Genomic DNA, 8,116 nt, shown 5'->3' on the forward strand with positions numbered 1-8,116 from the left:
GAAGCTAACAGAAACAGTTTGCTTCTCTGGGTTCTAGAACTTAAAATACCCACACTCAAATACCAGCTTTGTTATTTAAATATTTAATAACATTTGTAATGTTATCTAACCTGTTTCTGCATTTGCAAAAAGCAGTTAAAAGTAGAGTCTCAGAAAATTGTTGGGAAGATAAAAAAAGAAATCATACATGTACATATATATCATCACACTGCAAGAGGACAACTATTAGCTGTACTTTACATTATGATTATTATTTAAAACTCCAGAAACTATTGTCTTTAGAGTCACTTTGGACAGTTGGGCCAAAAATAACCAATTTTGTGGGCAATTAGCTGCCTTCATTTGAAACTCTTTTAATCTAATCATTATGAGACCATCTGTTAATTTGTCACTCAAAAAAAAAAAAAAAAAAGGAAGAGGGACGTAGTTTAGTTGGTCCCTAGGTGGGCCTCCCAGCACCGATAAACCAGGCTGTTAGTACATGGCTGTATCAGCATGCTTAGGAGATGGACCGGAGATCAGAAATTCAAGATCAGCCTCAGTTTTATTGAAAGCTTGAGGCCAGCATGGGATACATGAGACTGTCTTAATAAATAAGTTTTTAAAAGAGGTATCAAGGTCAGAGAGACAGTTCAGCTCAGGTGTTAAAAGCACTGGCTGCTCTTCCAGAGGATCTAGGTTCAATTCCCAGAACCCATATGGCAACTTACAACCATCTATAATTCCCACTTCAGGGGACCTGATGCCCTCTTCTGACCTCCAGGCACACATGTGGTATGCAGACATACATACATACAGGCAAAAACACTAATACACAAGAAAGAAAATAATTTTTAAAAAATGTTAAGTACCACGTGGGCAGTAGTAATCACAGCAGGTTGGATTTCAAGTGTTTGATAAATACAGTAGCCTTCCTCACTGAATGGAAACCTATCCAAGGAACCCAGACAGAACACTAAGAGGGCTCATTCACACTTCCAAATAGATATTCTCTGTTGTAATATACAGTTGCTCATTTTCCTATAAGGATGGCACTGACAGTTCATGCAAGTAAGTCTACTAATTACAAACAATATGTCAACCAGGAGAGAAATACAAATAAAATGTGTCTATCAACACAGAGAAATCCCAAGAGCTGCATGCCAAATAACTTTGAATAGGACTTATCTTTACAATAGGTCCTGAAAATGTTTTTCAGATATATATATATATATATATATATATATATATATATATATATATATATATATATATATATACCAAAATACTCCAAGTTATAAATCTGACATTTACTCCAAGTCTAATCTCAGCAAGTACCACTCCAACAACATTAAAGTTTTCCACCAAACTCTATTAAGACTGAGAGAACACTCCTATTAAGATTTGTATGTAGTACGAATGACCGAGCCCACTCTAGAGTCAGCAGGACTCACTGGTGTTAGAAAAGAGTTTCAAGACTAACACGTGGCTAAACTTTGGATTACCACAATTACCATTATTTTAAGTGAGGTGCCTACTTTTCAATATGAATAGAAAAGAGATCTCGAAATACCAATTCCTCTACTTTGTCAGGACTTAGCCCCTTAGTCTAAATTCAGATCATACAAGTAGTTATATCTGAATACATTAAAGAATTGCTGGAGCTTTCCTGGGAGTGACAGAACTTCCCATCCACCCACCCCCCAGAAGCTGGCAGCTCAGTGAGGATCTAACGATTGCGTGCCTACTTCACAGATCACAGTACTGACCTGGCATTTGGAGATGGTATTGAACTAGCTACATGAAAGCAAAGGGAAGAGATGAGAAAAGCTAATAAAAAAGCATTATTCATAACAACATGCATATCACTAGGAACATTTCTAATTTTCCAAAATTCCAAATTCACCAAGCAGATGATCTACAACAGGCTGATCTTCCCCACACCTTTCTAAGAGCGCCCCAAGTAAAATAACCAATGCAATTTCCTTGTTTACTTAAAGAATTGGAAAAAAAAAAAAAAAACCGTGTTGACTTGCTTCTGAGGTGTTGGAAACCAATTATTATTTAAGACTTTTCACAATCAAGCTTGAAATATGGTAGCAATGATTTCTTTGGTTAGTTCTTAAAAAATTCTAATTTTTAATTTATAAAAAGGGTTAAATTTTACACTGCAGTTTATCGGTATGCCTTTTTTTTGCAACCAGAAAGAAAAGGGGAAAGAAAAGAAGAGGCAGCGAAACACACAAGATGGGAAACATCGCCTCGTCCTTCCGTGGTTATGAGTAATTGTAAATGACCCAAGAGGTAAGAGAAGTTCATGAATAGAAGGGGAGGTGTAACAATGTGAACTGTCGGTTCCAGATTCACGCAGATGTCGGGAGAGGAAAGGGAATTTATTTACACTGCAGTGCCTGGTAGCAAACATGGCTGCCCCTGCCCCCTTTAAATCTGAATAGTCTTTACTCCCTCACCAAAACCATCAAATTGTGGCCATGTCTTTCCCTGCCTCCCTACCATAACACAAACACATCTCCTCTTCTCTCAGAACAGTAACACCCACACCTCCCTCATTTCACAACAATCACAACCTCATAACCACTAGCTTCTCTATTTCTCTAGCCTTGAAATACAAGACAGAATACACACAAATATAGGAACAAAAGGCTTTCCCTTCTAACACTTCAATAACAATCCTTCTTTTCCTCACACTCTGTGACGCCTGGTCGATAATTCTCATCCCTTCCAACACTCTGCTAATGTCCTTCCCAAGACCAATCGTATGTCTTTCAGTTTCCTGCGTCTATTTCCTATCCTCCTCTTGCATCCTGACACGATCATTTTTCATCCCTATTTCCTAATCTTATCTTTTCCTCCACTTTGATTCACTAGTTTCTCCCCTTGATTCCCAGAAGATGCCTCGCTTCTCCATCAACCCTATCCCTTTCCCCCAACTCTTCTAGTTTCCACACTCCATTCCAGACCTATCCTAATTTGCATTAGGTCTCTAATGTCCAAATCTAACTCTTCTCTTTTCCTACCCCTCCCCCGTTTCCATCCTTATCCCCGCCCCCATCCCACCTCTACTCCCAATTCCCAGCTCAGCACCACTACATCATATCCCAAGCCTACCTGCCCCACCTCCCAATTCCTTCCACACCCACCTTACCATCTGCTCTTCCTTCCCCGAACCCTTTCAGGCCATCCGCAGCCCCTTCTCTTCCAGGGTCTCACTCCTTACGGTTCCTGGGTCTTAGGTCGCTCCCACCCCAAGGATCCTCCTAAGCCCTGACGCGCAACACACACATACACAAGCACTTTACCTTCAGTTTGTTCCATTCTAACCCCCCTGCCGTGTCAGTACGATCACAGGAGAGACACGGAGGCCCGAAGTGGGGCTGGGTTGCCGGCAGCTGCCGGGACCGCGGGCGCAGGAGACGGAACCGAGCTAGGCCGCATGAAATCCTCGGACTAGATTTCCCCCGCGCCGAGCACCCCTGCCATGGCGGCCGGCACTGAGGAGGGCCACGGCCCGGCCGGCCGGGCTCGTTTGCGGGCAGACGGAAGGCTGCGGGCGACGCGGAGCGAAGGGGAGGCGGCCGGACGGGGGTCGCCGCGTAGCTGCTGGTGCCTGAGAGGAGCCGGAGGTTGGCGGCCCCAAACGGCAGCGGGGTCCCGGGGCTCCGATAGAAAGCTGCACACCTTTCCCAGACGCCCGGCACCCAGCCCCAGCCTCGGCCTCCGTCCGGATCTCCGCGCCGCCAGCTCCCGCTGCCGTCGCCGCCGCCGCCGCCTCCGCGCACAAAGCCCCCCCGCCCCGTTCGGCGCCGCCGCCGCCAAATCCTAAGTCCCCCATTGGCCAGAGGCCGCGGCGCCTGCCGGGAAATGCAGTCCGGGACCCGGCACTGAGAGCGAAGAAGGAAGAGGTTCGTCAGCCGCGGAGAGGAGGGGCGCGCGAGAGTCTGGAGCAGACGCGAGACCGCAGGCGATGAGGCAGAGGGAAAGGAAGGGCTGGTGCGGAGGGGCAGCCAGGTCGGGCCTGCAAGGCTAATACTTACTAAACGGCAGCACGTACTAGACGCCATATGGTATTCGAGTGGCCCTGCTCTACAATTCCTAGATGTTAGGAAGAACCTAATGACCGGTACGCAATGACGCAGACCGGGGAGAGCCGAGGCTTGGGAGTCGATGACAGCCTGACAGCTGTCAGCAGAGCGCCCTGGCCTCCGCGTCCCAGACACCGGGTAGTACGTTAGGACGAGAGCCTGAGCCGGGGCAGTGAGAGACGGGTGGCTGCCAGTTTACAAGTACTGGGGGGTACTGGGCAGAGTTCGCGTCCGGCTCAGAAGGCACCCCGTCCTCCCGGGCAGGCACTGGACCCGGTTGCCCTCTTCCTGCCCGCACTGGGGTACAGAGGCTTGTGGGTAACCAGGAGGACGTCAGCGCGACTGCATCCCGGGCCGCGGGCCACAGCGAGGACTGCGGGCGGGTCACGTGCCCCGGCCCTGCGCTGCTCCGGGCCAGACCTCGGAACCGAGTGACGTGGGGGTATTTGTCCCAGAGCGATCACCGGAGAGTGAGAGGAAGGAGGCAGAACTCTGCAAACCCCTAGCCCTCCCCATTCTAGGAAATACGAGTAATACAATGTCAGGGCCGGGTAAACAGTCGTTTAGGGGGTGTACAGATGTAGTTTCTTGGGGCCTGGTGGTAATTACTTAGAACGTCCAACGCGGAGACGTGAACTTAGAAAGGAAACATACGTAGGGAGCAAATGAGGAAACTGATACACACTCTTGGTTTCTGTTCTGAGAATTACGGAACCCTGTCACTACAAAGTGCCATCCTCCTCTCCATAGAGACTACAGTGCTTGAGCTAACCATTACGAGAAACTCCTGGTTTCAAATACCACCTCAGGAGTGTTTTTAAGATTTCATAATTTTATGTTTATGCGTGTTTTGCTCACATATTTATCTGTGCGCCTTGTGCGTGCCACGTCCCCGAGGAGGTCAGAAAAGGTGTCAGATCTACTGGAACTGGTGTTATGGATGGTTGTGAGCAGCCTCTTGAGTGCTAGGAATCAAACCCTTGCCCTCTTCAAGAACAAGTGTTCTTAACCATTGGTCCATCTCTCCAGCCCACTACCTCAGAATTTTAGTAAAATCTCTGCAGTTCACTGATTTTAATAGACATTAATGTAAGGGTGATGGTGGAAAAAAATTCCATTGATGATATTATATTTTTTGGTTTGGTTTTCCTTTTGGTTTTTGGACACAAGAGTTTCTCTCTCTAACAGTCCTGGATGTCCTGGAACTCCCTTTGTAGACCAGACTGGCCTCGAACTCAGAGATTCACCTGTCTCTGCCTCCCTAGTGCTTGTCTTTTCTTTTTTTTTTTTTTTTTTTTTTTTGACAGGGTCCCTGGCTGTTATGGAACTTTCTATGAAGATCAGGTTGGCCTCAACCTAACATAGTTTCTGCCTCTGCCTGCCAAATGTTATAATTAAAGTGTGTACCACCGTGCAGGGGGCCAATAGTATTTTGTGTTATTTTATATGTGTGTGTAAATATCAGAGGAGTACTTGTGGGAACTCGTTCCAGACTTTCACCATGTTACAGGGCTTGAACTCCAGTCGTCGGTGCTGCTGCAAACACCTTTTCAGATGAGCTACCTCCTTTGTCCACTCATGTTCATCTGTAAAGTCTTGTTAAACCTAGGCTGGTCTTGAACTCATGACGATTGTCCAGCCTCAGCCTCCAGGATATCTGCATTATAGGCATAAATTACCACTCCCACCTAATCTGTAACCATTGTCTATTTAAGCTCACTCATTTATTTTGAAATGGGGTTTGCTTCTGTTGCCCACAATACAACCGGATCCAGCAATCCTCCTTCCCCACTTTACCCACTCAATGAGATTACAGGCTGGGACTACTAAACCAGGCTTTTCACTATTTGAAGCCTATCCTTTCTGTAGTACTACAACTTAAAGGAGCCAAAACTGCTTTTATGAGGCAAATTTATAAATAAGAAAGGTGACCAAAGGAGTGATGTGAACCAAGTGTGATCCTGCCCCAACCTTCCTGCTTTCCACCTCCCATTTGGATTTCCCATTTAAGGAGCTCAAAAATGTTCTCAGAGGCTTTATTTGGGGACATAGGCACACTTCCTACTTTATGTTTCATCATCTAACATTCTGAGGTTCAAAGCACGCTTACTCTTTCCAATAGCAAGTGAATAGGCTGCTCCAAGTTATGGTGGTAAATATATATTCAATTCATCCTAAACACCAAATTGTCAAGACTGATAAAGCACCCATGCCTAGAGAAAGTATTCCTTGTTTTAAACAAATGGCTCATAAGAATAGCCCCACCCCCTTTTTAAAGAATTGGATTGTTAACTTGTGACCATATTAGAAAATCTACTTTATGGCTGGGGATTTAGCTCAGTGGTAGAGCGCTTACCTAGGAAGCACAAGGCCCTGGGTTCGGTCCCCAGCTCCGAAAAAAAGAACCAAAAAAAAACAAAAAAAAAAAGAAAATCTACTTTATGTTTCAAACACTGGGTATGGGACAGTTCATCTGGTTTATAATATTTAATAAATTTTACTGGGCCTGTTTGTAAGTGAATGTAATTCATGGGTAAGAATTATTCCAGTATAATATCTCATTGTAAAATGAGAAGAATGTTTTTGCATACAATCAATATTAAAATAATTACTGTAGAGCTTAGAATTTTCAGGCAGAGAAAACAAGAGGAAAGTTTTAGCCTGGGACAGTGGTACACTTGTTTAATCAGGAGCCAGGAGGATCTTGGTGAATTGGAGGCTAGCCTAGTTTACACAGTGAGTTCCAGGCCAGCCAGGGCTACATAGTGAGACCCTGTCTCAAGGCGGGGAAGGAGGAGTTAAGTTTTGTAAATTTTAATTCTTAAAGATCAGACTGTGGAACGGAACTCCTAGTTGAAAATTGCCTGACATGCACAAAGGGACCCCTAGTGGCCAAACTGAAAAGTTTTGCTTATTTTAAGTAGTCCATAAGTAGTCCATTTGATTTCTTTTTTTGTTTTCCCTTTCGGTTCTTTTGAAACAGGATCCCACTGTGTAGCACTGGCTGTCTTGGACCTCACTTTTGTAGGCCAACATGACCTTGAGCTCACAGAGATCTGCCTGTCCATTAAGTACTGGGATAAAAGGCATACGCTGCCATGTCCAGCCCTCAAAACTTATTCTATTTTGTACAGCTCATAATTTTATCATCAGAGTTATCAAAGAGAAAGGTTGAAGAAAGCTCGAGCGAGGCATATATATATATACATATATATATATATATATATATATATATATATATATATATATAGAGAGAGAGAGAGAGAGAGAGAGAGGGGGGGGGGGCAGACAGACAGAGCGAGAGAGAGGGCCAAAGTTGGTTGTAGTGGTGCACACTTGTAATCCAAGCACTGGGGAGGCAGGCAGGAGTTTCAAGGATTCAAAACCACTTTCTGCTATCTATTGAGTTTCATCAGTCCGTATTTACATAAGTCTCAAAAAATAAACAAATTGAAAAAAGTTAAAACCAGATAAACAAATAAATAGGAACAAGAATGTTTTTCAGAACTTTAACTTTGCAAAGCTGGCTTAGTTTCCTTCCCTGGGATCTGGTCTCCTTAAACTCGCAATGTCTATCTTATTTAACATGTACATTAGAATATATTTTTGAATGTTGAGATTTCTACACAACTAATGATAAGCGACAACGTGAAACAAATTTTTTAAAGAGAAAATCAAATTCTGTATGAAGATTTCAGAAGCATTCCACCCTTAGACCCCGCAAAAGAAAGGTGTTTTCTTTCTCAATGCTGCCCCTTCTGTCACCAGGACCCCACAACCTCCTCCGTCAACCCGAGACCTCTAGGTAGTTTGAAGGGTGAGGAACGGAAACATCAAAGCGATGTCATTAGTGACTCCAAGATGGGTTACAAAGGCGACTATCAGACCTTACTCTGGTAGAGCCTTCATTCAAGTAGTTCTCGGGGAGTTAGCCAGACTACAGAATGTGGGCGGGCAGGGGGAAAAAGCAGCTTTGGTCCGATAATACAGACGCTGCTAAACTAACTTCAACCCAGAAGTGACTTCGCGGGCTC

General features: G+C 44.7%; 2 protein-coding genes across 17 annotated transcripts in view; one reads left to right on the top strand and one right to left on the bottom strand.

The window, feature by feature from the left end:
• The window catches only part of Nsd3 (nuclear receptor binding SET domain protein 3), a 111,418-nt gene extending 106,961 nt beyond the window's left edge, over positions 1–4,457 (bottom strand). For 12 of the 17 annotated variants that reach the window (XR_015639369.1, NM_001436791.1, XM_087587941.1 and 9 more), the window contains 1 exon segment: positions 3,300–3,779. The gene's annotated coding sequence lies outside the window, so the exon portion shown is untranslated. 17 annotated transcript variants of the gene reach the window in all.
• Positions 1–8,116, top strand: part of Erich1 (glutamate-rich 1) — a gene marked incomplete at its 5' end in the record, with an annotated part of 52,793,804 nt that overhangs the window by 43,641,652 nt on the left and 9,144,036 nt on the right.

This window comes from Rattus norvegicus, chromosome 16, assembly GCF_021556685.1.
Source record: "Rattus norvegicus strain SHRSP/BbbUtx chromosome 16, alternate assembly SHRSP_T2T, whole genome shotgun sequence".
NCBI classification, from domain to species: domain Eukaryota; kingdom Metazoa; phylum Chordata; class Mammalia; order Rodentia; family Muridae; genus Rattus; species Rattus norvegicus.